General features: G+C 19.6%; 4 long non-coding RNA genes across 5 annotated transcripts; all 4 read right to left on the reverse strand.

The window, feature by feature from the left end:
- Positions 1-887: 887 nt before the first annotated feature.
- On the reverse strand, positions 888-1,529 carry LOC127280696 (uncharacterized). The gene is made up of 2 exons (XR_007842865.1): positions 1,385-1,529; positions 888-1,275 (listed from the first exon to the last, which is right to left on the reverse strand). It is a non-coding gene; the product is annotated as an uncharacterized LOC127280696 (long non-coding RNA).
- A 1,235-nt stretch (positions 1,530-2,764) lies between these two features.
- LOC127280697 (uncharacterized) lies at positions 2,765-3,480 on the reverse strand. The gene is made up of 2 exons (XR_007842866.1): positions 3,312-3,480; positions 2,765-3,122 (listed from the first exon to the last, which is right to left on the reverse strand). It is a non-coding gene; the product is annotated as an uncharacterized LOC127280697 (long non-coding RNA).
- Positions 3,481-3,557: 77 nt separating this feature from the next.
- LOC127280698 (uncharacterized) lies at positions 3,558-4,332 on the reverse strand. Its single transcript, XR_007842867.1, has 2 exons — positions 4,235-4,332; positions 3,558-3,960 (listed from the first exon to the last, which is right to left on the reverse strand). It is a non-coding gene; the product is annotated as an uncharacterized LOC127280698 (long non-coding RNA).
- A 237-nt stretch (positions 4,333-4,569) lies between these two features.
- LOC127280695 (uncharacterized) lies at positions 4,570-7,607 on the reverse strand. 2 transcript variants are annotated; one of them, XR_007842863.1, is made up of 3 exons: positions 7,432-7,607; positions 6,226-7,045; positions 4,570-5,017 (listed from the first exon to the last, which is right to left on the reverse strand). It is a non-coding gene; the product is annotated as an uncharacterized LOC127280695 (long non-coding RNA). The 2 variants fall into 2 exon arrangements; XR_007842864.1 differs by lacking the exon at positions 4,570-5,017 and adding an exon at positions 5,526-5,833.
- Between the last annotated feature and the right edge of the window lie 224 nt (positions 7,608-7,831).

Here is a 7,831-nt window from a genome sequence, read left to right on the forward strand (position 1 = left end):
TATATATATAATATATATATATATATATATATATATATTGGGTGTGAGACGTTCTTGGAATAGTTAAGCAGGCTGTTAGCGTAATACGAAGCCCAGATGTACTGCATCAAAACAATGGACCAAGAGACAAAGCAGAGTTGACACCATTTCAAGGCTGTACTTCTGATCTCAATTAAACGAATTCCCCCTTTTCCCCACTTCATGACAATAATTATCGATTATTATTATTATTATTATTGATCAAGAACTATATTCTCTATTATTTATTATATAGAAAATTGTCGAAATTTTCTTTTCTTTCAATTTAATTATAATATTTCTTTTTTTAAATTCATTAATTTTTGAAAATATAAAATTAGATTTTTATCTTTTTCGATAAAAAAAAAAGAAAGTTGAAAAATATTTCATGTACTAAGTTTTCATCCCTTATATACTTTTTTTCTAGACAAATTATGAAATTTTTAATGAGAAAAGAAGTTTATACAACTTGTGTCATTAATTTATGAAAAAAAAAAAAAAAAATTTTCTGTGTCAAATATTTCATATAAATTTTATGAGAAACATGTTAATTATATAGTAATAAATGTATATGTAACATATGATAAAATTTTCGAATTTTCTTTATAACTGAGAACATATTATTATTTTTTAAATGACATATACAAAATAGCCGCAAAGATTTGTATTTCGATGCTTATTTAATTAGCAATTATAAATCCTAATCATACTCACACACTAAAGGGTATATGAAACAGACCTCAAAGTCAACTAAATTAGAGTAAAATTTGAACAAGACCTCGTTTAGTTTAGGTCCTTTGGTGCTAATTTAAAGTCTCAATTTTGTGCCATTAAATATGTGCCACTTTTGGGAAATTCATTTAAAAAAATTGTTAATTTTTCAAATTTATTACTTTTTTACTATATTTTACAATATAATAACAATAATAATAATAATTATTATAATTATAATTATATATTAATATAAAATTACATAATAATATTAAATACAAATTACAAAACTGTTATGGGAAAAATGAGAATTTGTTTTTTTTTTTTTTTTTAAATATTTAACCACCTTTACAATATCCAGTTTGCCATCCAACTTGCTGATAACAAAATCCAGAACAACAATTACCATAAATTGATCCATCCATTTTGCATATATGACCATTGTGATTACAGAATGCCAAAGCAGAAGAAATCATTAACATAATAATCATCATTAAAAATAATCCAATTGATTTAAATCCGTACATTTTTTTTTCAAGTATTTTTCTGTAAAAATCATAAAAATAAATTTTGCCTTATTTTTATTAAATAATAAAAAATTGTATGAAAAAAAAAAATTTTCTTGGATATACAAAGAAAATTTTTGTATACTTACTCGGCGTGTAAATGTAATCAAGAAGTACAACAGGAAAATTAAAGTAAATTACAAAATGTTATTTGACTTTATATTGAGAAAATGAGGCAATTTCATTTTATTATCTTGAAGTAAACAAATGTTTTTCTTTTTTTCTTTTTAAATCGATAAATAGTATAATATTTTCCTCCTTTATCTTTTTTTTTTTTTTTTTTATTATTCCAATGTGATTAAATTTTAAATTTATCACAAATGAGGAAAATTATTTTCATTTCTATTAACACTAACGCATATAATGAATATGTATATTACAATTATATATATTATTAGCATAATCAAAACAAATGTCGCATTTGAATGTTTTAATTATATAAGAAGAAAAAAAGGTAAACAATATATTAATTTTTTCTTTTTCGAAAATAAATCCTGTCTGGAATTTTAAAGTTTGCTTTCACAAAAAATTATAAGATATTAAAATAAGCTGCAATGCTTATTATTTTAATACAATTTTGCTTATTTTAATACCAAAATGGATTAAAATAAGCAAAATTGGATTATTATTATTATTTTATTATTATTATTATTTAAATCCAATTTTGCTTATTTTAATCCATTTTGGTATTTTGGTATTTTGCTTATTTTAATACCAAAATGGATTAAAATAAGCAAAATTGGATTATTATTATTATTATTATTTTATTTTTATTATTATTTAAATCCAATTTTGCTTATTTTAATCCCAAAATGGATTAAAATAAGCAAAATTGGATTATTATTATTATTATTATTTTTATTATTATTTAAATCCAATTTTGTTTATTTTAATACCAAAATGGATTAAAATAAGAAAAATTGGATTATTATTATTATTATTATTATTATTATTATTTTATTATTTTTATTTAAATCCAATTTTGCTTATTTTAATCCCAAAATGGATTAAAATAAGCAAAATTGGATTATTATTATTATTATTATTATTATTTAAATCCAATTTTGCTTATTTTAATCCATTTTGGTATTTTGCTTATTTTAATACCAAAATGGATTATTATTATTATTATTATTATTATTTTATTATTTTTATTATTATTTTAATCCAATTTTGCTTATTTTAATACCAAAATTGATTATAATAAGTAAAATTGGATTAAAATAATATGCGTTGCAACTTATTTTAATGCCTTTTAATTTTCTGTGTTAAAAATTCAAAAATTGTAAAAAAAATACTTTTTGAAGAGTAATTTTTTCTATATTTCAAAAAGCAAAAGTTACCAAAGATTCGCATAAGTTTCGGACAGTTTTAAATTTTACTTTGTAATTATTAGTAAAAGTTACTTTATATTTTTTCCAAGTAATAAAATTATGAATTTATACAAAAAATTAATAGAATATTTAGCATTATTTTTTAAAATAAATTTTTATTTAAAAAACACATTTGAAACTAAAATATATAATTTATTGAATTGTATACTGTATTGCAAAAGAAATGATATAAGCAAAAAAAAAAAAAAAAAAAAATTCATAATTTTTTTATACGCAGAATCCACTTGATTCTCCTGGTTTTTGATTACAAGAAAATCCTGGGCAACAAAAACCTAAAGTACCATCGCGTCTACATCTAAATCTATTTGGTGGAATGCACACACCACCACGATGTTGTGACTCAACAGTAAATGGACCAAATAATAAACAAATTATTATCACAAACATCATTAATTTAATTGATTTTAAAGAGGACATAATTTGTTGAAATTTTCTGTAAAAATTTTTAAGATATATTATTTATTTTTTTAATTAACAAGATTTATTTATTGTTTTTACAATTTTTGTTAATTCAAAAAAAAAAAAAAACAGTGATGAAAATAATACTGAAATAATGATTTTTTACTGCTTTAGCATTAGAGATGAAATAATATATGAAATAATTTATAAAATAATAAAATACCTTAGTTGAAATGAAATCTTTTTTTTTCAAAACTTAATTTGTACAAAAAGTGTTTTTTTTTTTTATTTGTAAGATATAATTATAGCAAGTTGCAGAAGAGAAGCATTAACTGTATAAATTTTAAAATTCAATGGAGTATTTATAATGAGGAAATTTTTTTGCAATTTCTTTCACTTATCGCGGAAGCAAACTATTTTTTATAAAAAAAAAAATTAAACTCTTGTTTTTCCTTTCAGATAAAAAAAAAACTTGTTTTCCTTGTTTATTAAGTGATTTATAACGAAGAAAAATAGAAGTACAATGAGGATATATATTTTCCAATTTTCAAAATTAAAATAATAATAATTAGTAATAATTATTATATTGTAGAAAATTTATATTTTTACGAAATCAACAATATTTTTTATATATCAAATAGAAATAGTTTAACTCCTTACGAGTATACAATATCCTGTTATCCATCCTGCATGTTGATAACAAAAATATCCAGGACAACAGAAACCTGTTGATCCATCATGTTTACAGGGACTATCAGGTGCAAGGCATCGTTGTGCCTCAACAAATTGTTCAAATAACAAACTAATGATTGTTACAAATATTATCAATTTCATTGATTTTAAATCATTAGACATATTTTTGTCGAAATTTGCTGTGAAAATTTATGAGACAATTATATAGATTATGGAAAAAAAAATTTTATTTAATTCAAACACGTCGCGGTTGCTAATGACTATTATCAAATAAATATTTATTTCAACCAAAATATATTCGAATCAATAATTCAGGTATTACGATTTATTTTAATAATAGTCAAGTAACAGATTATATTTGAATCAAGTACATTTTTTTTTCTGTATATTTTTTCCAATAATTAATATGAAAATCAATGGAAATTTTTCACTGTTTTATTATAGCTTTTATACCTTAATTGTTATTTAAAAATACTAATAGTTTTTTTTTTGGGGGGGGAACTTTTATACAAAAAAATATTGTTGCTCGGAAATAATTTCACAAGTATCAGAGTAACAACTGTAATATATCTAAAATTCTAAGAGGTATTTATATTAAAGAAGTTTTAAAAAATTTTTTCACTTATCTGTTAACAAACATATAAATAAAATTTGTTTTTCCTTTGAGTTTATTATTTCAAGTGATTTGTTAACAAATATATAAAAGTACAAGGATATTTTTTTCATATTCAAAAGAAGAATTAACAATTTTTTTTAAAAAAGAGGAATTATTAAAAAATAATAGAGAATTTCAATGTAGATAGAAATTTATTCTTTTAATCTTATTTCCTTCTCAATTGAATATTTATATTCAACAGAATTTTTATGTCATCAAATTTTTATTTAATACAAAATTTTCATTTTTACAGTAGAATTTCTCTTTATTCGATACAATTTATTTGTAAAAAATTAGAATTTTTATTTGCAGTTATAATTTTAGATTAATTAAAGTATATTATTTTTCTTAAGATGATTTTAAGATGTTTCTGGTGGTCGACAGTAGCCATGTGGCCATCCAACTTCTTGATAACAATAAGATTTAGGACAACAATTGCGATCAACTTCTCCAATTTTGCATTGACTTGCAATTTTAAGGCATATCGTGTCAGAAGAATCAATCAACAAACTAATAATTATTATTGTCCCAATTATTAATAATTCACTTAAATTAAAAGCAGTCATTTTGGAAAAAATCAGCTGCAAAAATTGACAAGATGAAAAAAAAATTATTCGATTCATATTATATCAATTAATTATAAAACTGGGGTTAAATCAAATATAAATATATATTTATAAAATTATATTTGAATAAAATAATTTTTTTTTCTATAATAATTTTAATTAAATTAATTACCATTTATAATTTTAAATAGTTTAATTAAAATTTTATTATAGGATTATAAACATGTATAGGAAACAAATTTTTTTTGCCAATTCAACTAAAATTATAGAATAATAATTCTATTTTTTACAGAAAATTTCCCTCATTGAAAATGAGGTTTTTTTTTAAAAAAATATAAGGAAATAAATTTTACTTTTTAAACTAATTATATACACTAGAGAAAATATATATATTTGCCTCAGAGACAAATAAAATTTTAATTGATATAAATAAAAAATTGTATTTGCAAATAAAATTGTATTTGTGCTAAATAAATTTTTCTATATTTAAAACAAAAAGTTATTAGACTCTGAAACAAATATATTTTTGATTCAATTTATATATAATTTTTATTATTAATTTTATATATTGTTACATATATTATTTTTAATATATTTAATAAATATCTAAGGCTTATAATATTTAACGTATTCTACAATAACCACGTGGCCATCCTGCTTCTTGATAACAATAATATCTTGGACAACAAAGAGATCTAACATCGCCAACTCTACATGAAGCTCCAATTGAAAGACATGCCATTGCAGAAGGAGCATTAATTAAAATAATTATTATTCCAAAAATCATTAATAATGCAATTGATTTTAAAGCAAATAATTTTGAGCACATAGCTGCAAAAATTGATAAAAAAAATATAATAGATCACTATTTTTAAAAAAGGGGAAGGAGATATTTTAATCATTATAATAAAATTTTTATTTTGTCATTAAAATAAAATAAAAATATATAATTTTTTTTCATGAGAACATAGAAAGAAAAATATTTTTAAATTATTTATTTTCATTTTAAAATAAATTTGAATTAAGCAAAATTAATTTGATTCAAAGTTAACCCTATATATATATATATATATATATATATATATATATATATATATATATATAAAAGCAATATAAATTTTGCTCAAACTATATTTTCTAAATACCTACATTGTTGCAAAAAAAATAAATATAAAATTTTTGTTCATTAATTTAATATATTTAAAGGAATAATTTTTATTTACCGTTAACAATAATAATTAATGTCAGATGATGAAAATATTTCCTCTCGATTAAAACAATAATGGTCTATTATCTTCAAAGTGTAAAATTAGAATGAGTAAAATTCTTCACAAATAAGTATCTGAAACGCAACTAATATATCATTATTACTATTGCGTTATTCACATTTGTTTGTATAAAATATTTCAATAATGATTAACTGATACAATTTTCCTTATTTGTTTGATTTATTTTTTCAAAAAAAATTGAAAAAGTAAAATAAGAGTATTTTTTTCTCATTCAAATTTTTATTCTATTACATTGAAATTTTTTACTATTTTTTACAGTGAGAAACATTTCCTCATTGGAAATGAATTTTTTTTTTTTAATTCGATTAAAAATATAAGGAAATAAATTTTATTTTTAAACTAATTATATAGAGAAAATATATATATATATATATTTGCCTCAGAGTCAAATAAAATTTTTTATTTAAAACAAATAAAAAGTTATTTGACTCTGAAACAAAAAATATATTTTTAATTCAATTTATATAATTATATATAATTTTTATTATTAATTTGATATATTGTTACATATATTATTTTTAATATATTTAATAAATATCTAAGGCATAATATTTATCTTAATCTACAAGAACCACGTGGCCATCCTGCTCCTTGATAACAATATAAGCCTGGACAACAGGGAAATCTATCATCGCCAGCTACACATGAACCTCCAAGTGAAGAGCATGCCATTGCAAAATCAATTAAAATAATTATTATTCCAAAAAACATTAATAATCCAATTGATTTTACAGTAAACATTTTTAGCCTATAGCTGCAAAAATTGATAAAAAAAAAAAAATTATTATTTTTTAAAAAAAGGGACTTTAATTTTTAATAAAAAGGGATTTTAATCATTATAATAACTTTTTTTATTTTGTCATTAAAATAAAATAAAAATGTATAATTTTCTTTTTAATGAGAACATAGAAAAAAATATATTTTTAAATTATTTATTTTTTTAATTTTAAAATAAAGTTGAATGAAGTAAAATTAATTTTATTCAAAATTAAGTAGTTTATATAAATGTAAAAGCAATAGAAATTTTGCTCAAACTATATTTTCTAAATACATTGTTGCAAAACAATTAATATAAAATTTTTATTCATTAATTTATATTTAAATGAATATTTCATATTTAAATGAATAATTTTTATTTACCGTAACAATAATATAATTAATGTCAGATGATGAAAATATTTCCTCTCGATTGAAAAACAATGGTCTATTATCTTCAAAGTGTAAAATAAAAACTGAGTAAAATTCTTCACAAAAAATTATATATTTATATCTGAAACGCAACTAATATATATATTACTATATTATTGCGTTATTCACACTTGTTTGAATAAAATATTTCAATAATGATTAACTAATACAATTTTCCTTATTTGTCTGATTTATTTTTTTTTTTAAATTGAAAAAGTAAAATAAGAGTATTTTTTTCTCATTTAAATATTTATTGTATTCCATATAAAATATGCCTTTTTTTTCTTTTTCAGGTTTTACAATTAAACTGATTTTTAATTACGATTTTTTATTTTATCCACTTTTTGTGTTA

This window comes from Leptopilina boulardi, unplaced genomic scaffold (assembly GCF_019393585.1).
Source record: "Leptopilina boulardi isolate dan_hultmark-lab unplaced genomic scaffold, ZJU_Lbou_2.1 LbouV2_249, whole genome shotgun sequence".
Lineage (NCBI taxonomy): Eukaryota > Metazoa > Arthropoda > Insecta > Hymenoptera > Figitidae > Leptopilina > Leptopilina boulardi.